Source organism: Bactrocera neohumeralis, chromosome 5 (genome assembly GCF_024586455.1).
Source record: "Bactrocera neohumeralis isolate Rockhampton chromosome 5, APGP_CSIRO_Bneo_wtdbg2-racon-allhic-juicebox.fasta_v2, whole genome shotgun sequence".
Classification (NCBI taxonomy): domain Eukaryota; kingdom Metazoa; phylum Arthropoda; class Insecta; order Diptera; family Tephritidae; genus Bactrocera; species Bactrocera neohumeralis.
Window position 1 is genome coordinate 31780669 of NC_065922.1, and position 23703 is coordinate 31804371.

The 23703-nt window shown below is 38.1% G+C and overlaps 1 long non-coding RNA gene and 1 other non-coding gene across 2 annotated transcripts in view; one reads left to right on the forward strand and one right to left on the reverse strand.

Moving 5' to 3' along the window:
- LOC126759580 (uncharacterized) overlaps nt 1-23703 on the forward strand; it is a 497180-nt gene that overhangs the window by 311748 nt on the left and 161729 nt on the right. The window lies entirely within an intron of this gene.
- Nucleotides 20648-20719, reverse strand: Trnah-gug (transfer RNA histidin (anticodon GUG)). Its single transcript has one exon. It is a non-coding gene; the product is annotated as a tRNA-His (tRNA).

The following is a 23703-nucleotide window of genomic DNA, read 5'->3' on the forward strand; positions in this document are numbered from 1 at the left end:
TTTAGCTAGAAGTGGTGTGTTTCGGTGGCATCAGGCCTTTTTGGAGGGCCGGGAAGAGGTCGCTGATGAAGACCGGAATAATGAGAAAATCCAAAGTGAAAACAACACTCATTTTCGTTTTTGACATCAAAGGCATGGTGCATCATGAATTTGTTCCTCCTGGACAAACCGTCAACGCTAAGTTTTGTGTGGAAGTCCTTAAGAGACTCAAACTAAGGGCCAATCGCGTTCGACAATACACAGCAGCGGATTGGAAGTTGCACCACGACAACGCCCCGGCTCATACCGCCTTTCTTGTGAACAGCTACTTAACCCAGGCCGGCAACCCAACGCTTCCGCAGCTACCCTACAGCCCAGATATGGCCCCCGGACTTTTTTGGTTTCCTTGCGTGAAGAGGCCGTTGAAAGGCAAGCATTTTGAGACGACAAAGGGGATCCAAGCAGCATGCACCTCGGCTCTCAAGGCCATTCCCGAGAATGCCTTCCGTGACGCCTTCAGTGCTTGGGAATCGCGCTGCATCGACGCAGAAGGAGTCTATTTTGGAATTAAATTTTTTTTTAAATTTTTTTAAATCGACTCAGGACAAACTTTGTATGCTTTGTTAGTTATTTATTACAGAAACATTCATATCTCTAACCACTCTACTAGCGTGATAGCTTATCAAGCCATTATTGTGAAGCATAATAAAATCAAATCTTTCACCAGGTGTACCTTTGGGGAACCACCTGTTGTGAAATATTTTGCAAGCTTTGGTTACAGTTGATTCGAATTGTGATGGTCAGATATGCAGAAAATGAATGAGTTCTACTTTGAAAGGAAATAAATTTTCACGTAAGGTGAAATGGTCAATGGTCAATCACTTAGATAGGTTCGTTCGCCAAACGTCGCACCACTGGCTGAAGGAAAGGTTTTACGTCGCATAAAGGTGTTTTCACTCTAATTAGTCCTATCATAAAATGTGTAGTTTATTTTTATACGTAAACCGTTTTTAACTCCTATACAATTATAAGCTAGATAAGCTTCTAGTAAACTTAGAGAAATCTAAAAGAAACTTTTATATTTATAAGTCATAAAAGTTCGCTCTCTTTCTTTCTCAGACTCAATCTTTGTCTAAATAGTAACCTTTAGTATAACAATGTAATAACTTTTATGTCAGCTCCTGGGTATTTCAAAAAAAATCTATCTTTATTAGTCCTTTACTTCTTTTTCAACTTCTGGATTAACTATTTCTATTTAGAACTTCCGGGTCTTACTGGAGTTTTAAAGCTAATTGTAGTTATCATATATAACGTAGATTGAGTTAGGTCAAGGTATCGTTTGATTATTAAAACGAGGAATGCGCCGCGACCTTTGGAATGCCCCTTAGTGGTCGTTACTATCCGGGATCTCATTAGAACAGCTTGGAACGCCGATCCGTTGTGATACCTAAAACTATTATATAATAGATCGTAAGGCCCTAGCGAATCAACAAAGCGCTTTGAGTCTATCACAAATTTATTGAGACGGCTAATAGCAGGTTTTGCTATGCTTCCAGGTTCACCCTAGGTGAAACTAAGTTGTTCCAACCTCAGTCCTCCATTCTTTCATACAGAATTGACAAGTTTTTTAAACTTACCACATGAATGAATATTTAGTCCAGCATTAAATTTAGTTCATATTTCTAGCATCAATTTCTTTATAAACTAGTTCTGTTATACCTGAGATTAATACTCAAGCATTCGTTTATCCTTTTATTTCAATCACATACACTCTCACAAACTCAGCGTCAATTAAACCCTCCATAGTGATATGCATGCTGGCAAACAGCTTGCCGCTTGTAGTCACTTCGAATTAGAATCAATTTGAAGTCAAAGAAATGCTTTTCTCCAGCCTTTAGCCTATTATTAGCCACCGCGATTGAAGTCTGTTTGGGTTAGAACTGTAATTAAGCGAGGTGTTAGCACAGCAATCTTGAGCAACCGAAAGATTTGCTGCATAAATGGTCAAATGCTCATCGTCAAGCATGTTTCTGAAGTCAGAAAACTGGTTCAAGCCAACTGCGCACCAATTAGAATACGAGTTGCCGCCACTTTTGTGGGGTCGTTCGTAGTTTGGCTTTCATAACTTCCTTGACGAATGAGCTAATTAAAGTATAACAAATTACAACACTTACAACAATTACCGACGTGAGCAAAGGATTCTAATTTGTGGTTACCTCTAATATTTATTGAATAATTTATCGAATAAATTACAGCGAGGAAAGTGTTGATATTACAAGGGGTAGCTACAATATTATTATTTTGGTACGCGCCCATAACTTTTATAAAGGCAAATGTTTATACTGAGTTTATCTGAGTGATGTGAAATCGCTAGACGATTGACGTCTTAGAAAATAATATTCAACGGTTATTTGCTGTTATACAGTCCCATTTATTGTCAAAAGTGGTCGAACATTGAACCTCTCGGTTGAAATTTATTCGAGACAGCCGCGACTTGCCCGAAAATATTTTTAAAACTATTAAATGAAAGCTAAAATCTTGGCCAAAACATCAAATTTTAGGCACAAATGTAGGAATTATAATGAATAAGATATAAACTAGGGGGTTTGTTTACAAATCAGAGATTGTCAAATAAATTTCAGCAAAATTGGTTTCGTGGCTTCCAGAGACATTGTTCTGTTCAACTTTCTTTGTAACTGAAAAAAAGTAATTTGAGAGCGTTTTTTATCTATGCGATCTCCCAATTCCTGGCCTAACTACTTTTTCTAGCCACTTAATAATCAGAATTTGACAAAAAAATTCTATCAAATAAGTCTTAAGTAAATACTTCCTACTTATAGTATATTCAGTTATTCATCCACTGATATAAGCCCCACTGCTTGGTAATCAAGTGCAATAAAATTGGTAATCAAACAGATAAGCGCCTTCGTTGGCATTTAATAAGTAGCGAAGTTAGTAAATTATCGCCAAAGCTATTGATAGCATCGATTGATTTTCGAATTTGATTAACATTTTTAGAAGTTATCGTTAGTTATTTTAAAGTTTTTTTTGATTATTTTTTAATTATATTCGTGAAGGAAATACAAATCAGTAGCAGAGAAAAACTGTGGAAAAATTTAATACACGCGCTGTCGAAAGTTTACTCGTAAAAACCTTAACATATAGGCACTGAGACTAAAATTAAATTGAATAAAATTAATTTACAATTAAATTTTTTTTTGTAAATAATTTGTGGATTTTCTTTGCACCAGAATCAGATAAAAGTGAGCCTCAACGCAGAAAATGATTTTCTTAAAAGAATCGTTATCGTTTTTTGGTTGTTCCAAGGCGAAATCAGCAAATACACGAGATTTACGATGGTTCAATGGCTTCGGTTTTTGAGTGAGAATAATTTAATACGAATGCAAATTCAAATACTTTCTCAAAATCCGTCAGGTTGTGGTTTGAGACAACCCCAATTCTCGAGAACGTCTTAGATTCGACAAATTGTGCTTCTTCATCTCACGTAAACGCCTCAATGCGGCCAAGTAGAGCTCCTTATCGACCGTCTGTCCCGCCGGAACAAATTCATGATGCACAAAACCTCGAATATCGAAAAAAGCTTTGAGCATCACCTTGATTTTTGAGCGGCTTTGGCGTGGTTTTTTGAATTTTGGTTTCTGCTCGTTTTTTTCCCTCTATTCCGATGATTGTTGACTTGTTTGCATGTCAAACTCGTAAACCCATGTCTCATCGGCAGTTATGATGCTTTCCATGAATGTGGGATCGAAATTCGCACGATCAAGCATGTCCAAAGGGACCTGTTTACGGTACTCTTTTTGAAGAAAATTTAGCTTTATCGGAATAAATTGAATATTTCAAAATCATCCACCTTTTAATATTTTCTTCAATTGAAGAGTTTGAATGTCATCCAGAACGAGGAATATCTTCAGAGATCCCTAGACTACCTTTGAAGGATTTGTACCAATCGTAGGCTTGTATTCATTATTTTGAAATATTAAATCCACCCTTGTTAACCTTTTAAGATCCACTGCCCAACTCTGGTATCACCATTCTAAGGACGGCTCTACATGTATAAGGTACTTGAGGTCTGTTTTTTACATCAAACTTTTCAGTTACTTTATCACCACCTCCAGCCGTACATGTTTGAAGGTACATTAGATGTAGAAAAAGGTGCCTACAGCAAATTCCTTATGCATAAGGGCTTGCTCCAGTCACGCAGCGTCGACTGATCTGCATTTTCTGCAGTCATGCTGGACGCTTAACTGTTTACCCCTCGGTATTTTACTCTCAATGTGTCTCAGTATTCTACCCCGAAGTCTATGAGCCTCTCCAACGTTTTCAACAGAATTGAGGCTAATAGGCCGGAAATCCTTAGCAATAGAGTGAGAGCTCTTATCGGGCTTCGATATAAATAATGTCTAACTAAGCTTTTGGTACATGCAGGTTCAAGAAGGCTGTACAAGTCTTCGGGAGCTTTCCATTTAATTCCTTCGTCGGATTGATTCGATGTAAAGTGAACGTCTATGAGTAGGTTTTACAACTCCTCGGTACACATGGTCCATCTATCAGCAGCATTTCTTAGATATCCCAGTGGAGTCGAGGTTTACGTCAGACTCTTGACTTTCTTTTGGTCGTTACTAGAGCCACTTTCGGTAATTTGTGGAAAAACATTCTGCTCAAAGATCTGACCTCAGTCAGCTCCGATGTCCGCCAAAGGGGTTTCCCTTTATCTTTCTGAGTTTTCGGAGGACCGTAGTTTTCCAGAGTAGACCTGCAGGCGGAGTTAAAAACGTTGACATATTTATCGATGGCGCGCACGGATAAGAGAGAATTCTTGTCGGACGCGATGGATGAACGAAGTTTCGTGCAATACAGATCTCTCGTAGTAGACTTGTCAATTATATAATAAGTATGTATTGAATATCTTAGCTTATTTCGATAGAGATATACCATCCTGCCAGTTTAGTTTGACCTTATTGGTTTGGATTACTGTGTCTTGGAATTTACAATATGTTCCATTTCTAATTCATTAAACACACAATTTTTTCCAAAGACTTATTCGAAGCTTTTGTCGATCAAGTGTTGAGAGTTTCGGTACTTAACACCGGTCATGTTACCGTATGTGCGCTCTTACTCATATTGTCTAGCCAGAAAGAAGTTCAGGAAACCACATAACTTACTTAGTTTCATAGGTCATCTTATAGACCCATTTACGTTGGCAACCTGAACAAGTGACAAACTAAAAATACGATTTATTAGCGATTTAGAAGTTATACGCATAAACATTGTTTCGGAAGGTACCAAAAACCTACCGAATATCTACCTTGAAACATCAGCAAATGGCATAAAGCTACTTGCCATTAACAGCTCAGCGCCAGACAGTCTGGCAGAGCATCTGAGACCTTAAGAAAAGAAGTATATATGTATGCATAAATATTTTTGTATATATTTAGATATTTTTATATACATATATAGACCAGCATATGCTATACATATCTCTATACTAGTATATATACTATACTATACAATGTGGCACAACAAAACGCCTACACCACAAGTGGTCCAAAAGTCAAAAATTGGCGACGACAAGTCTTCCAACTGTTGGAATTTCGCAGTTTTCACAAAAACAATTCCATGTCTTAGCGCTCATACAGTTTGTTCACCATGTACTAGCTGTGACAGTGCGTTGTGCTAGAGGACACACGCCATGTGGTGCGCCGCGGCACGTCCCAAAATGTCCTTAACCTTTCGTAAAAACAAACACGATTCGATTTCGCTTGACTTTGACAATAATCATTTTTATATGCTCGGTAATAAAAAAAATTTCGCTATGGTTACAGGCAGCAAGCCAAATGGTTGCGCTCGGACACATGCGCACTAGACGAAGCGACAATGGGTCGCCGACATGCTGGGTGTCATTTAACGCTTCTTTATGCATTTAACAAGACTTTTGTATGATCTAATGCCATAGTGATTTCGGCCTGATCATAGGTATCTATTCCTTTGTAGTACGCAATACGTTTTCTTAGTTTCTTTCGCAATTTGTTGGGCAGAAAAGGCTATATATATGTATATATATGCCAAATGGGGTGTGGTGCGTGCTGTAAATGTCGTTGTGTTAGCTCTGATGCTATTTTCCATATCCGGTTGCATGCTTTAATCAAAATTTGTTAAATAAAACAGTTGATTTCCGCCTATCGTTGCAAAGAAACGGCTGTCCTATGTTCGCAAGAAAAAAAAGACACTTATTTTGGTAAAGTGTGAAATTGTTTGAGCCGGCCACTGCTATATTCAATTTTATTTAATTTTATTTGTTTGTTTTGTAATTGTTTTCTTTCTGTATTATCGACATTCCTACATGGTTAAGAATATATCAACCAAATTCGCTAAATTGTTGAGCCATTTCGACGTCATACTCATAAATCCTTGTCTCGATGTCAGTAAAGCTGCGTTCGCTGAATGTAGGGACCTCGGCTGCATTGTAAAGCAACTCATAAAAACCTCTACCCGACATCGTATTTGCATAAGATTCAGGTCTTTTGGATGAATGGCTCGCTTGTGGCATCGAAAAATATAGGGTAGTCGAAAAAGTCTTTTCGTATTTCTAATCAAACGTCAACTTATTTTTTTATATTTTCAACGACCTTTAAAGAACCACATATGTACGATTTTGGTAGATCACTTTTTGCTATTTTTCCGCTGGAGGCATTATTCCATCAGTGTAAAACTTTTCTGATTCTCTTCAAGCCAAATTTACTCCACTAAGAAACTTATGCATTGACCGAAACAAATAGTAGTTCGGTGGTGCAAAGTCAGGGCTGTATGGTGGATGCATCAAAGCTTTCCAGCCAAGCTCTCCCAGTTTTCGCCGAGTCATCGAAGATGTGTGTAGTCTGACGTTGTTCTGATGGCAGACGAAGTTCTTTCTGTTGATGAGTTCTGGCCGTTTTTTCGATTGTTTGCTTCAATCTTATCAGTTGTTGATAAAAAAATGTAGAATCAATCGTTCATCTGGCTGGAACAGCTCATAGTGGATGATTCCTTTCCATTCCCACCAAACCCTTAGCATAACCTTTCGAGGCGTCAGTCTTGGCTTTGCGACTATTTGTTGACCTTCACCATGCTTGGACCAAGATCTTTTTCGCACATTATTGTCGCATTTGATCCACTTTTCGTTTCCTGTTACCATTCGCTTCAGAATTCAGAAAGGTTTGATTTCATTTCGTTTCAGCAAAAAACCGCATATGTTAACCCATTAAACGCGAAAGCTAAATAGCAAAGATAGAGGAACCAAACTTTGTGTGGATACTACAAGGGTTGATATGTACACAAAACTACAAACAAAAGGTTCGACCCCTATCCGGGGGGGTCTGCACGACCCGTGACATATATGTAACGCTCGCGGGTTTCTGTTATGTAATACAATGTTTGATACTAATATGTAAATAAACACTTCCATTGGATTTAATTCATCAATTTTATTATTTTAATTATAAAGTTTACAAAAAGAAAACGAAACAAGTACAAACCTATGAAAATTCATCAATTTTTGGTTGAGAAAGAAAACTCAAACTGGTCTAAAGTGAAAGTTGTAGAAACAATCCACACACAAACCTACGTCACACTTTACACATTTGGTGTTTATTGATCGCTGGCAGTTGTTTCCAGCACAGCGTCTCCTGGTAGGATTTCTAACTATGAAATGGCCAATTAGGTCATATCTAGCATCAAGCTCAATTTGCGAATCCGGACGTCTAAATCCCCATGGTCCTCGGACTTGTCCATAAGTACGACAAAAGTGATTAGCAATGGTTCTTCTAAACTGTAGCTGGGTTAGCCCGTGTCCGCCTTTTCTATGTAAGAGCCAAGCATTTTGAATGGAGACATCAACCAACCAGGTAAAAATTGAGAACCACCACTTCTTCCCTCTAGCTCCAATCCTGTAAGCGTTAACGTTTTGGTCCATACGGTCTGTTCCGCCCATATTCTTATTGTACATTACGATAGCCTTGGGGACTTGAACCTGAATTCGAGCATGTTCTGCCCTAGAGTATCTTCCAGCTGTCCCTACCGGTTCCTTCCCAAATAAAGTTGATGCAACGGAAACTACTGCATTGTCTACCCATTTCGTGACTGTAATATCGCATTCAGGAATCCGGGAACTAGCCATATAACCACGTTCCTTTTTTTTTCAACTTATCATTCAGTGGCAAAGGGCAAGAGATTGGTATTGAATTTTGCCGAATTGTTCCTGTTCCCTCATATCCCATTTTTTTTAATCCAACCAAAACAGGAATTGAAGTGAAGAGATTATCGAAACAGAATTGAAATGGAAGTGGCTTCCACGTTTCATCGAATTCATCGATCATTGAAAACAACGGAGCAGCGTTCTTTCCATAGTTTGCAGCGTACTCTTCGTTCGTCCTAGGGTTTTTCCCTGATACATCTCGAAGTTTAGAAGATAACCGGAAGGCGTATTTAGACACCACATTTTATAACCAAATCTCAACGGTTTGCCTCTAATAAATTGTTTACAACCGTGCCTGCCGTAGTATTCCACCATAGATTCATCGTAGGACAAATTCCGCTCTGGATGAATATTTTTAGCAAAATTCGCTTTCAAAGCATCAGTTAGGGGTCTCAATTTCCATATTTTATCCGATAAATCTGTCTTTCCGGGGTCAATAAAGTGTAGATTTCCAAAAATATATATCACGCCTCAGCTTCTTTGTTTGGAGAATAGATATATCCACTTATTATCAGAATTCCTAAAAATACTTTCATTTCTCCAACTGTAATATTTGGGCTCCCATTATTATTTAAGACCGAATATCTGTTTGACTCGTCACACAGCATTTGCAATAATTCATCATCAAAAAACTTTTGGAATTGCTCACATGGCTCTAGGTTGCTGCAGTCACTGTAATTACCCTCAGGAAAAATTGGAGATCTAGGTTCGATATTATTATCGACCCACGTAAAGGATGGTTTTGCTCTCTTAGCCTTACTATGTGACTGACCTACAGTTATCTTACGATGACGAGATTGGTTTGTTCCCTAGGCTTTTGAGTTGAACGGGATGTACTCGGCTTTTTCGATGCCTGCAGAGAAGCATATGATTCCTCCAAAAGGTTTACTTCTAACTCTGAGATAGAATGATTCAAGCAGTCTAAAATTTTAGCGTCCATATCAAAGTCGGGGTTCTCTTCAAAGTCGGTATTTTTTCTTGTAACAATTTCACAATCCTCGACAAGCTGTGTATGTGACAAGTTTTCCAAAGTACCGCCGTCTTCATCTGCCGAATCATCACCTGAAAGAGCACCAGCGTCAGGAGCCTCTATATATATAGCTTCCACTTCTTCTTCATTATTTGTCAATTCGTCCAAAACTGCGCGAACTTCTTCAACAGTTAGTTTTGCCCTAATAACGGAAGAACACGCACATAAATATGTATATTATATATATGTAGTTATACAATTCATAAGGTGAACCCGCGAACGTGACATATATGTCACAGCTACACAAGACGAAAAAAAAATCCTACAAATACAGTCATTTTCAATTTTTTTTTTATTAGCATAAAATTTCAAACACTATCAAAATATACAAAACACTCTTTTCACATAAATCGGTGACACTTTATTAAAAATCGTACTTACCGACAACGTGTTCCCATTTCGACAGTTTTTTTAGGTGTATGAAATCGGCTTCGTGTTCACTGCGCTACTAATTTTGCTACACTGAACGGAAAGGGCAAAATATAGCACACACTTATTCTTTGATTTGTTCAGTTCAATTCTAATTTATAATTTGGAACATTTAAAATTGCATTTCGAAAAAGTCGTAGATTTATGTGAAAGATCGGAGCGTTACATATATGTAACACTAGCGTTTAATCAGTTAATTCGGTCCATTAAAATTTTCACAGACAATTCATGTGGTACCCAAACATCGAGCTTGGTTTTGTAGCCAGCCTTTGCAAAATGATTCAAAACCGTTTGATGACGAATGTTAAGATCTTTAAGCTTTAAGAATTGAAAAAATACGAAAAGACTACCCAATATCTGGTTTATAATTTATAATATTCTATCAGTATCTAACTAAAAAGAATCCCTAAAGTTCTGAACCTTTTATTCCTTCATGGGTTGAAGTATCATTAGTATTTATTTTCGATTAAAAATATTTAGTGAGCGCGTAGTCTGTATACATTTCTCATAAGTAGTTACCAATTCTTTAAATAAGTATCTTCTGGGTTACTGAACTGTTAAGTAACTAGCAAAGTCACTGCTTTTCTCAGCTGTAAATTTCGGTATCACTTTTACAATAACGCAGCGACTCTATTTTAAAAGCTCGTTTCGTCTACTTCATCTTTGACCGTAAAATTATAATTTATTCCCGTTTTCCTTTCTTAAATTAATTCCATTTTTATTGTTGCACCCATAAATTTGTTCAACACTTTTCTTGCATTGATATGCTTATCTTGTAACATCCATAAAGACAACGAATTTAGAAAGCGTACGAGTACATCCAATCTGTATCGACACAGAAGAATAATGAGCCTGTTGTTGGTTATTGGCAGGCAAGCAACTTATTATTTAACATGTCTATAAGTATGTATAGTATTAATGAGAAGATAACTATGGGTTGCAGAGTGTATTATATGGCATATAATATTAATAGAGTCGGCAGGGGTAAGCCTCTTATAAAATTACTTACGAATGACTAAAAATTTAGATTACCGCTCGATGACGCCACTTTCGAAAAGTAATGTCCGATCGCTTAAAAAAAACATCACCTCCTACGCGATTATAGCCAAGTTTATAACAGCGCGTCAGACGTTCTTCCTTTTTTCTCTTTGGCGCCCATTTCAGATTCCAAGTGTGGCCAGGTTCTTCTCCACCAGCTTTTTTCAACAAAGTGGATGTCTTCCTCTTCATCCGTTTCCCCCGAAGGGTACTGGGTCGAGTACTCTCAGAACTGGAGTGTTTTTTAGTCCATTCGGACGACATGACCTGGCTTTTTATAGATCACAAAAATGTAGATCTGAGGCTTAAGTCCGTGCTTCTCATACAAATAGTACTATCTTTTTTACAAGAGTAACTGCTATTCGAATCTCATCATAGTCAGGCAATGGAACATCCCTTCCATCGTCATCGATTGGGGAATCAGGTTCACCATCCCCAGGAGCTATGCTTCCACTGCCGTTCAGCATTTTCTCTCCATAATTTTGCAAACGTCCTTTTCTTCTCAAGAAGCTGCTCGTTTGTAGGACCCGCCAATATCAGATCACTATAGTACAAGCTGTCCTACAAACTGAACAATCGAAATCAAGCTCTTTCTTTCACGGGATATGTTCACAAAATTAGGCATAGATTACTGTCCCAGGAAACGATATAAGCTCAAGAAAAATTTTTTAGATCGATATTCAAAATGACCAATCAAATTAAGGGCGCTCCATTTAAATGTTCTTTTCTTGTTTAAAGAAAAAACATCATTCGAAAGAACATTTTTTGGCATTTATTTTTTAAAGATTATCCCTTTCAAATTTTGGTCCCGGCTAGGTCCCTAAAGATCCTTCCATGGAGTTCAATTTTCGATGACTCGTTCAAGTATTTCGAATGGTAACTGGCGCATGACCAGACTTTAGACTTTCAAACGGCATGATATCACACAATCTTGCTGGCTAATTAACCAGAAAACCAAATGTTGCCGATATCACGAGCTTCAATTTCAGGCGTCAATTAGTCGAATATGATGGCGCGATAACGATCGCCATTGGCGGTTACGTTTTCACCGGCATAATTTTTGAGGCCGAAGATTCCGCTGGCCCACAAATCACACTAAACCGTTGTAATTCTGGATAAAATGGTAGCTCTTGAATCTCTTCAGGTTTCTCTTTGTTCCAAATATGGCAATTTTGCTTATTTGAGCCGGAAATGGCCCTCTTCGTTGAACAAAATTTGGCTCGAAAACGTTGGATCTTCTTGCAACTTTTCAAGAGCCCATAGAGCGAGGCAATGTCGCTTCGGAAGGTCGAGCGGCTTCAGTTCTTGCACAAGTTGTATGAGATACGCTTTCAATTTAATATCTCGACGTTAAATGTACCAAGTCGTTCCATACGTCAGTCTAAGATTCTGCGACCGGCGACGAATCGTCTCTTTACGGCATTCTCAGCTAAGGCTGCGCCCGAAACACATTCTTTACAGAACGTGAATTTTCGTAATAAAGTTGAATGAATTGTAAACGTTGTTCAGGCGTAAGTCATGCCAAAATAATACTGAACAAAAATTGCATTACAGCTTCACACGACTAACGCCTGATCTGTCAAAAAAGGGCTATTGAAAAAGTACCTCTACTTGGATCACTCGTTGGTTCTTATATGAAGTTTTTTTTATTTGTAGAGGGTATTCTGGCTTCGGTGATTGATTCAGTTGGCCCAGGGCAAGTTTTCTCGAGTAGATATTCAAATTTCAAGAGCTTGAAAAGTTAGGGTAGTTGAGAGACGAATCAGATGGTAGGGCTGAACAAATTATTTTTATATTTGTATTCCTTTGAGAGATATGTATGAACAATTAGGTTTAAGTTTTAATCCAATCGGATCCAGCAAAACATATTTTAGCCAAAACAGAAGGTCTGAATTCCAAGTGATCATTTTTCGAAAGAGGCTTCGTATGTTAAGTTGCTTTAACTTATAAATCGCCACAAATAAAATTATTTCTTCCTTCAGACCACTTGAACTACTATTTCATATGACCACAGGAATGTATTTATGAATGTATAATGGTATTTGTAAATAATTGAAAAATATCGCATGCTTTCACTTTCGAATGTTATTGCTGGTGTGGCAAAAGTGGCAAGTGGCAAACGCATAATTAATGAGATGCATGCGGCAGCAGCACTTTAAACAATATTAACAACAACAACAACAACTGGAGTAATATGAAATATATAGCGAAAAGAATTGCGACAACAACAATTGCAGGAAAAATGAAATGACAATGACCACGACGGCAGCAGAGTGTTGTTGGCAACGCGACCTATCATAAGAAATATGTTTTAGCCAACATGTCAACATAATTAATATTAAATTTCTGTGTCAGATAATGATAACGACTGTCGACTCGCCAGCCAGGCAGCCATACGGCCAGTCCGGCACTTGCCACAATGCGCAACAAGCGACTCCACTGTCGACACCCAATTGTTGTTGGCCATTTGCTGGGCTCTCGCTCGATTGTAGCCACAGCAAACAGCACCAACGCCGCCAACGACAACAACAACTAACCGCTATTAAGTTACCGCGACGAACATCTTCATCAACGAGCCAATGCATTGCCGCAGCAAAAACGCAGCAAGAACAACAAACAATCGCGCACATGTTGACAACAATTGCATTGGCAGGCAACCGGTTGCCAACAACAACAACACTGCGCGTTTTTTTCTGCTGCCGCCAATTCAAAAAATGTGTTGCTGCTACATTTAGCTGAGTTTATATAAAAGCACAAAAATAACAATGCCAGCAATAACAACAACAAGCACAACAGCAGCAACAGCAACAGAAATGAAATCATTTAATCGCTTCTGTTGATGGTATTAAGTGCTCGCAGTTGAGTGGTTGCGAAGGGGGGGAGGAGTGGCGCAAGTCAGTTGTCAAGTGCGAGGCAGAGCAAACACAAAAACAACAACTGCATGACGACGCTGCAATGGCATAAGTAGTAATAGTAGAAGCAGAAGTAGTGGCAGCGGCGGCGGCAACAACAGCAACAGCAAACAGGTAGCAACGACGACAGCCAGCAATAATAAGCGAAACGTTTAAAATAAGCCGCCATCGGAGTTTTTAATTTAAATTGAAACGCATAAAGTTAAATAATTTACAATTTTCAAAAGTGCACGAGAGCGTGTGTGTGTGCGTGCGCATGCGCATTTGGTCGCATGGTGTGGCGCGATATGCGAAAAAACTGCTATGAATATGTATTTTTGTACATTAGCATTAACACGATGTAACTGGAAATAAATTATAAGCAATTTCTGCTCAATTTTCAGAGGTGACTTAGTGGTCCATATTGCTATTTTCAATGTAGGTGCCTTCTATAATAATTAACTGAAAATTTCGCTAATAATATTTCTGGGATTAAGAGTAAATTTACTGAGAAATAAAATGTATGTATATTTTTAAAGCAAAAATAAGAAAGTAGTTAAAGTTAACACTTCACTGAAGTTAGAATAATATTCACAAATAAAAAAGCTTCCATAGAGGAACTTTATTTTTTCGTTCAGTTTGTATGGGAGCTATATGCTATAGTAGTTCGATCTGAAAAAATTATAAAATTATTGTACTGTTATCCTAAGAAAATAAGCTTTGCTAAATTTTGGAAAGATATCTCGGCAATTAAAAATATTTTCCATACAAAAACTTGATTTTGACCGTTCAATTTGTATGACAGCTATATGCTATATTCGTTCGATTCATAAATTTTCCATAAATATTGTAGTGTTGCTTTAAGGAAATAATTTATGTTAAATTTCAGGAAGATATCTCTTCCAATAAAAAAGTTTTCCATACAAGGACTTGATTTTGATCGTTCAGTTTGTATGGCAACTATATGCTACAGTTGTCCGACTTGAAAAATTTTCAAAATTGTTTTACTGCTGTCTAAAATAAAAAAGTTATGCTAAATTTCAGGAAGATATTTCGCCAAATAAAAAAGTTTTCCTTACAAAGACTTAATACCGATAGATCAGTTTGTATGGCAGCTATAACCTGTAGTCTCTGGACGGTTTGGACAAATGAGCAGCACATTAGGCCGTAAAGGACTCATGTATTTTTTAGCTAATTTTTTCATATTTATACCCTTAACCGGTTGTTAAGTCAGCTTAGAAGGGGCAGAAAATTCGGCATTTGCCTAGGGTGGTATATTGTCTCGGGCCGATGCCCAGCCCGCAAAATATCGTTTATAAGTAGAAAACTTATAAAGTGATATAAGAAAGCTTCGAAGTGAAAATACAAAGCTAATTTTTAGTTTCAGAGGCACATCTGTAGTCTAAACATTAAAAAAAATGTGCATAGCATCACCCCACACATAATAAATTTAATGTAACTACATACATACTTGTACATGTCTCACAAACCACTTAACCCTTGTCGACAAAACTTACTAAAAGGCAAGTCCATATAGTAACAATGTGAAACTTGATGGATATTGATGATTAAAATTTCGAAACATTCTTTAAATTGAGATTTGGGTATCTCTAAGTAGTCTGTCCTCATTTTTTCCAAATTTCTCTCTGCTCTGAACAAAGAAAAATTAAAAAAAAAGTATTTCAAGCCTTTTGACGAAGTGGCACCTAAATAATTAGATTCTTCTGTCGGGAGCACTCCATCAATTCTGGTTTTAAGATACCCAGCCACTGTAGCTAGAGTCTTTCAAGCGCAGTTGGCAGCCATCAAGATAGCGGTAGACGTACTGGTGCGAAGTGCAACCTTCTTCAAAGACGTGTGAATCCACCCAGATATACGAGCGACTATACTGCCGTTGAGCTCACTGATTGTGCGCTCAAAACTAGTCAAGGACTACATGACCTCATTAGCAATAACTTCAAGCTTTACTATATCAGACTTGTATGGGTGCTCGGTTACAACAAACTCGCATCCTTACCGCAATTACATCCGACTAGAAATGAGTCGGTTGTCCGTTGTCCACTTGCATTCTAGCTATGGTCGTCCAATGAGTTCGGCAACTGCTGGCCAACAACCAAAACTTTTGCGACTGCGTAATCCTTCGAACCCAAAGTGAACAGGAAGGGGTCGTCTGAACTGCATGCACTTAGCAAAGTCAATCAAGACTAAGAGTGAAATAAATTCTTATTGACAGATCTTGGACGAACCCAATAAAGTGGCTGGAATTGATACTATTCGCCTTAATAAATTTGTGGTTGTCTTAAAACATTTTAGTAGTTTTTGGGAACACAAAGGAAAAAAGTGAAATCCATCAAATTTGGATCAACCTTACGACCTGACATGACTCAAGACATAAATATTTACATTAGAGTGATTCAAAAAAAACAATTTTTTTTTTCGTTTGGTATCCACTCGGAAAAATATCATAATAATTTTTTTCATTGAGTTATAAAATTCATAAGAAATAAAAAATTTTCCCCAAAATAATCAAACTTTAACTGTTAATATCTTTTAAACGTTTGGGTTTACGAAAAAATCATAATAGACCTTTTTTGTAGAGCATTCAATTTCCTACAAAATCTAAGGAACAATATATTTTTTTAAGTGGTTGGAAGCGAGATATAAATTTTTCTATCTGATAATAAGAAAAAATAGAAAAGTGTATGTAGGAGGACCTTCCCGTCACAATTAAAAACTCATGTTAGGAGAGGCTTTCTTAGACACCTCTAAGGAACCTATTTTTCCGAGTACCAAACGAAAAAAAAATGTGTGTTTTTTTTTAATCACTCTAATTTACATATTATATTAGAACTATCACAGAACGTTAAACTCGATGTAGTGGGATATCATCTCAAAGTTTCACCTTCTTGTATGACATTATAGAAATTTTGGCATCTACTGAGCGTACTTTTCGTTATAACGTAGTCAATTGAAAGAGTACAAAATACAGCTTCAAGATGTGCCATTTCATCGAGAAAAAAAAACGGTTTGCTGTGGTCTATCGGCCCGTATTTTTTCAAAAATGATGCCAGTGAGAACATAACCGTCTATGACGATAGTTATCGCGCACTTGTAACCAACTATTTGATGTCTGAAATTGAAGCTCGTGATCTCGGCGACATTTGGTTTCAACAAGATGGCACCACTTTCCACACATCGCATTAATCAATGGATTTATAGAGAGAACACTTCGGTGAGCATGTGATATCCTCCGTTAGACTTTTTCTTCCGGGGATAAGTAAAGTCTAAAGTCTATGCAGACAATCCCAGTTCGATTCAGGCCTTGGATCAAAACACCACGCGAGTCATTCGCCAGTTACCAGTAGAAATGCTCGAACGAGCCATCGGAAATTTAACTCCACGGATGGACCATCTCAGCCGCGGCCAACATTTTAAAGAGATAATATTCAAAAAATAAATGCCAAAGAATGTTCTTTCGAATGATAATAAACAAACAAACCTTTTCATCAAATAACTTATATAAGTACTCTCAAAGTGAACCAGAGGACACTTGATTTCATGTTATTCTACGGAAATTTCATTGTAGTTACTTGCAACAAAGCTAAGCAATTTTGGCTAAATCACACTTTAATAACAGTTAAATTGTCAAAGACGAGCATTTTATGACATTCACCTAAGCTAACTGCGCCGAGTTGGTGTTAACAACAGGAGGCTACTGAACATTAGCAACTCAGTGACAGACATAGCCTGTAGAGTCTGTAGAGAGTTCTATAGAGAACTGGAGAACACAGAATTGTAGGGATATGGAAAGACAATCTAAGGCTGAACGCCGCAAGTGGCCAGTGGTTGACAATGCTGACATTACAATCAGACAATGTACGCCTGTTAGAGGTACTGAGACAATGAAAGTATGTTAGAAGTAGAGAGAGAAACAGAGATGGTTAGATATAGAGGCAAGTGAATGAGATAATTGTAAACTAATAATGAGTGCCTGCAGTTAAACGGTTTTGAATGCCTTTGTGGCACTTGGTGACATTTGCGAAAGAGTGTCTGACTTTCAAGAATTGTTGACCTTCAGCGGAATCTCCAACCGGTAGTAACTAGTGACAGAAAACGCTGCATGCAAGCTGTTTATGGCTAGTACCAGTTCAGTGTAGTTGAAGTAATAAAAAATTGTTTTTTTCCTTCAAGTTGTGGGCTTGTATCTTTCCTTTACTTCTTTCAAAATAAATTTCGTGCAAATAAATTCACTTCGTTGCATTGATGTCCCTTTCGCTGACCAACAATAAAATCCAAAGTGCGACATTACAATTAATCAATAGGCGATAAATTCTCAATTCATTCTCAATTCACCCTCAATTCATTGCATTGCAGTCGGCCGCCGAATGATCGCATAACTTTGTGACATGAGAAATGCATCAGCAATTCAATTTCACACTAAGTGCAAATCAGTTTTAAACAAAAAATATGCGCTCAAGCCTTGCCACAAAACATCAATCACATTAGAACTGTCAAAAAATGTTGCAAACGCTGCAAACGCACTTTTATGACAGCACATCATATACAAAAACAAATCAATATTTATATGCCAAGACGCCAACAGACAAACGCACAGATATACGCACGTAACACTGTACAATATTGCAGGAAACAATTGACGATTGACGGCGTTCGAACGCAAAGTCAAGTCGCTCTTGCAGCATTGTTGTTGCTCTTCCGTCTTTTAAGTCAGCGCTGCTGCTTGCTTTTCTGCCATTGTGGTTGTTATTATTTTTTGTGCCCTGATAAGACGCGCAACGGATTTATGGCACTTAGCTGCCATAACTTATCACCAGAAATTCCATAAATATCACCATTGGCACGTCAAAACCGCAAAGCTGGACAAAAAGCGTGTAGCTGCGAATGAAATTGTGTATCAATGTCTGATCCCAAGGCAATATTTATGAATTTTTAATATTATTTTGTTTTTGTAAAGCGAAAGTGTGCGCGCGGATTTTCGAAAACTACATGATTTGAAGTCAGATCATAGTTTGGGAACATGCGTGTAATATTTTCCGAACTCTAACTACAATAAAACAATTCGTATCTTATATAAGAACGGGAATAATGAGGGACTTATAGAGTTTGGTCTTTGATCGTCGAGAGAGCACCTTACATATTTGTCAATTCATTTGTCATATCAACTCAGTACGAAGAAGCACCTGTTGGTAAGAGTGATTCTGAGTTGGATTTCAAGGCTGATATTTTTGTTGGTGTTGATACTGGTTCCAAGATAGAAATTATCTACGAGTTCGATGTTATGACTCTCAACAGTGACGTGTGAACTAAGTCGCGACTTCGATGACTGTTTTTTTAAGAACAGGAGACTTTTCGTCTTGTCATCGTTCACAACCAGACCTATTCAATTGTAGATTTTCCAGGTCCTGATATGGTCCAATTAGTTTCTTCACGGCTGACTTCAGTCCTTCACACTCTACGCTCGATAAGACTTTATACGCGATATTAAGAAGGCTTATCCGACGTTAATTGGCACAGATTGTAAGGTTAGGTGGATTCGAACCGCCTCATAGTCGGGCAATGGAACATCTGTTCTATCGTCATAGATTGGGGAATCGAGTTCGCCATCTCCAGATGTATCACTTTCACTGCCGTTAAGCAGTCTGGGGAAGTGTTACATCCATAACCTCAATATACTCTGAATATCAGTCACTAGTTGACCTCTTTGGTTCTAAAAGAGTATGCTTCGGTCTTGAAACGTAGAATTTTCGAGCATTGCCCCTGTCTGCCAGCTTCTCAAGCTCAACATAATCACGCATTTCGGCTTCGTTATGTTTTGTCTGCATATGCGTCTCGCCTCCTCCTTCAATCCTCTGTATCAATCCCACACCGCTCGTGTTATGATCGATCGGAACATTACGAGGTATGCTGCCCGTATTCTCTGCACTACGATACGACGGTCCTCATTGTATCAGGTAACCTTTACGAAAACTAATGGGTTCGCTAGCTGTTGTACGTAAAGAGCTTGAAATGCCCTCTCACAGTTACCTTATACCGATTTGCTGATGAGTGTTGTCAGAGAGCAGGAGTGCAAGTCTGTCGGTTGTCATAGTAGGGTCTAGACGTCGTACTATTCGTGTGTTTGCTCACAAGATAGTGGTCCAAGTCGATGTTAAGTCCTCGGAGCGAATACACGTCAAGAACACTGGAGACATGTCGTCTCTTATCGATCTGGTTTCGAACTTTTCGATCCGGAAACAGCCAAGTAGCTTAATAAATTTTCTTCTGCTGGAATTTAGTACTAGGAATCGTTCAGCCATTTCGATAAGTTTCGCCATGCAGGCTGAATTTTCCAACTGTTGTACCGAAGATGCCTCCTTTGCCCACCCTGGCGTTAAATTCGCCAAGCAAAATTTTTACATCGTGGCGGGGCAGTCTTCATAAGCGCGCTCCAGCCGCTCACAAACGGCATCTTTGATCTATCGTCCTTCTTTTTCATCGGAGCGTGGGCGCAAATCAAAAAAATCAAAATCAAAATGTTGCTCTTTTGCGGATTGTGACTAGACGCTCATCCACTGGAGTGAAAGCCAGCACTCGACAACTGAGCCTTTCTCTCACCACCGAATTTGCGCTTCTTTATACATACAAGTATGTGCGCTGTAGTAAATGTCACAAGGATCTCCTCGTCTGCGTCTTGTCTTGTCCATCGCATTTCTTAGACGGTATTGATACCAGCTTTTACTTTTACGAAGACATCAACCAACTGGTTGATCATCATCTTGATAACTCTTCCCATATGTTTGGCGATTTTTCTCAAATTTTAAAGTATACATTTTACCTAACTGATATTATACCAAAAACGTTCTAAATAATATAAAAAAAAACTATTGGACGATGAGACAAGCGCAATTTTGTCAACAACTCAATTTTCAAATAGCTTTCATAGAGTACAATATATTTAAACTAAGCTTTTAGTAAAAAAATTTAATAAAAATATTCACTTCCAACCGTGACAATGCCTCTGGCAAGCATTGCCGTGACCAGGATTCGAACCTGGGTTACTACGGCCACAACGTAGGGTCCTAACCACTAGACGATCACGGCTACTGGAAGCTTGCTTCCAATTTCAATTTTTTTCATCAAAAGCAACGTAAAACTAGATTTGTTGCATGGTCGTTCATATGCATATGTATGCATGTACAAGCATACATACTATGTATATATTGCGGTCTATGAATACGCTTGCATGCAGGAAATGAGGCAGTAAGTAGAGCAGCGCATAAAATTAGCTCGAAAACAGCAGGCGATTGAAGAAAGAAATATTAGACACAGTACAACAAATCCAAAAAACATTAAAAAAATATAGCCAAACATTAGACACTCTAGGCTGTCTGAGCGATCATTAATGCGCAACATTATCGGCATATTGTGAAGTCAGGTGAGGTCAGATTAGTTGTAGTTAGCGTCTGCATTTAGTTTCAATAAGATATAATGGTTTGTACCGTAAAATGTTCGACATACCAGAAGTTATAAACTAATTCTAAATTACTATAAGTTAACAAGTATCCATATGATATAATGATCTCATCTATGAATTGGTAACATATAGTTATTGGAATGAATATATTCATGAAAGGGGCTCTAACAAGAATTTTGTAAAGCTTTCATCTTCATTAAATAAATATATACTGTAAGTCAGATAATGTGAGTTTACGATTAATAAATACGGTGAATAAGAGTGGATTAAAGTAAAGTAAATCAAATTATTTTTAGAGAGTAGAGTATGCAATGAGGGGATGCTATCCGTTATTGGGCGTCGATCGCTTTACACGAAGTGAAACAAACTCATAAAATTTTAAATTAATATATGTATATTAACGTTATTGGTTTTGTTGTAGTAGCGGAAAAGACTCCACATATATTTAATGTTGATTGCTGCCTCGTCGAAAGTCCATGTCCAGCTGAAAATCGGCGCCCATTTGGATTACTTCAAACTGACTATGTTGTGAACGTTTCATAGTAATGTTCTCTTAGTCGTAGTGAATGGTATAAACCGATCCGATTTGACAATTTTTTCAAAAATTCCGAAGGTCAAGTTCCACGTTTCATTTCGTATTTTTTCTGGAAGCCTCTTCTATCTATTGAGAAGTATAATTAGTTTCTAATAATAAAATTGAGTAGAGAAAGCATGGTCGTTTCCAGGTTGCGCCTATTTAAAAACTAGACCAAGAAGATGCCTTGCAAATTTTATGATGCAAACCTTATTAAAATAGTTCGGTGAGCTTGTGAGTTATAAAATTTGAACAAAAGCGGGTATATCAAGCATATAGTTAAGGCTTTGACCTGATTCATAACTGTATAAAATTTACATCGCTGGCGTAAATACCTATAGTATATCTATGCATTATGCTCTTTGGATAAGGATTTCTTTTCTCAGATACCCATATCCAACCTAACCTTTTTATAACTTGAATGGTGACCACACAGTTCTTAGCGTCCAAAATAAAACGTCGTATAATCCACATAAATGACCCTAGTAGAACTAAATATTTATGATTTTTAGTTATACTTAAATTTCTAAACACGCGCGTATAAATTTGACAGCACTCGGATCATTTGTTTGTATACAGTATTATATCATTTTGAGTGAAACAACTTTTGTTATTGCGAAAAAATGGATACAAAAGAATCTCGTGTTGATAAAAGATTGCTTTTTGATGGGGAAAATACAGTTGAAAGTTGACGACGAGTTTCCGGACACTGCACTGTTGATTTCCCTGAACCGTCAAGGATTAGTAAGCTATGTTTAAACGTAGTGAAATGAGCACCGAAGTCGGTTAACGCAGTGACCGACGAAAATATCAAAAAATGTCAGATGTTGAAGCGTAATAAGCCAATGCTTTTGCGTCGATATGTGACGGTAGATAAAATATGGATCCATCATTTCACTCCGAAGTTAAATTGACAGTCATCCGAGTAGAATACACATAGTGAACTTTCTCCAAAGCGAGAAAAATGCAATAGTCGACTGATAATGTTATGGCGTCTGCATTTTGGGAAACGCATGGAATAATTTTTATTGACTACCTTGAAAAGAAAAGAGGCATCAATAGGAACTACTACAAAGCATTATTGGGCGGTTTGAAGCACGAAATCGCCGAAAAACGGCCGCCTTTGAAAAAAAGGAATTTCTGTAATGTTTATATAGGTTGTCAAATATCTCCCTTCCGCTTGCTTTATAACAAGTGTTACAGTGATCAGATTTAATTCAACGCAACGGCACAACGGCAACTTCACAATACCCGCCACGTAGAAGCTCCCCTCCTTATTTGCAAGAACTCAGACAGCCACTTTTCACAAGCCTCTTTTCAGTTCAACTTTACGCCAACAAGGTATTTCGCCATGGACAGGAACAGTTGATAACCACGTCGTGCTATATCCGGGCTACATGGTGGATACGATAAAACTTCCCATCCGAGCTTTCGTAGCTTCTGACGAGTCATCAACGAAGTGTGTGATCTGCGTGCGTTGTCCTGGTGAAACACTACACCCTTCCTGTTGGCCAATTCTGAACGCTTCTGGTCGATCGCCTGCTTCAAGCGATCCAGTTGGTAGAATTAAGCGTCTGGTCATATGGGAGCAGCTCATAGTAGATGATTCTCTTCCAATTCCACCAAACACACAGCAAAACCTTCCTAGCCGTCAATCCCGGCTTGGCCAGTATTTGGCACGATTCACCGGCCTGCGACCACGACCGTTTTCGCTTGATATTGTCGTATGTGATCCATTTTTCGTCGCCAGTCACCATACGCTTCAAAAATGGGTCGAGTTCGTTCCATTGCAGCAGCATATCGCAGGCGTTGATTTGGTCCAAAAGGTTTTTTTGCGTCAAATCATGCGGCATTTTATTGTATCCAGCCTTCTGCAGATGGTTTCAAATGTTTTGGGCGATGTCACGAGTTGCCACATGCCGGTCTAACTCGATGTTTTTCATGATTTGATCGGTATTCGTCGTCACAGGTTTTCCGCCGGCTGGCTTATCCATGGTGTCGTCTTTACCCGCTCTGAATCGTCGAAACCATTCCTTC